The following is a 235-nucleotide window of genomic DNA, read 5'->3' on the forward strand; positions in this document are numbered from 1 at the left end:
TGTTTTTAATAAAAAAAAAAAGGGGGTTTTTTTTTTTTTTTGGGAAAAATTTTAAAAAAAATTTTAAAAAAAAAAATTTTTTTAATTTTTAATTTTTTAAATTTTTTAAAATTTAAAAAAAAAAAATTTTTGGGGGTTTTTTTTTTGGGGGTTTTTGGGGGTTTTTTTTTTGGGGGGGGTTTTTTTTTTTAAAAAAAAAACCCCCCCCAAAAAAAAATTTTAATATTTTAAAAAA

This window comes from Penaeus monodon, chromosome 25 (assembly GCF_015228065.2).
Source record: "Penaeus monodon isolate SGIC_2016 chromosome 25, NSTDA_Pmon_1, whole genome shotgun sequence".
NCBI classification, from domain to species: Eukaryota; Metazoa; Arthropoda; class Malacostraca; order Decapoda; family Penaeidae; genus Penaeus; species Penaeus monodon.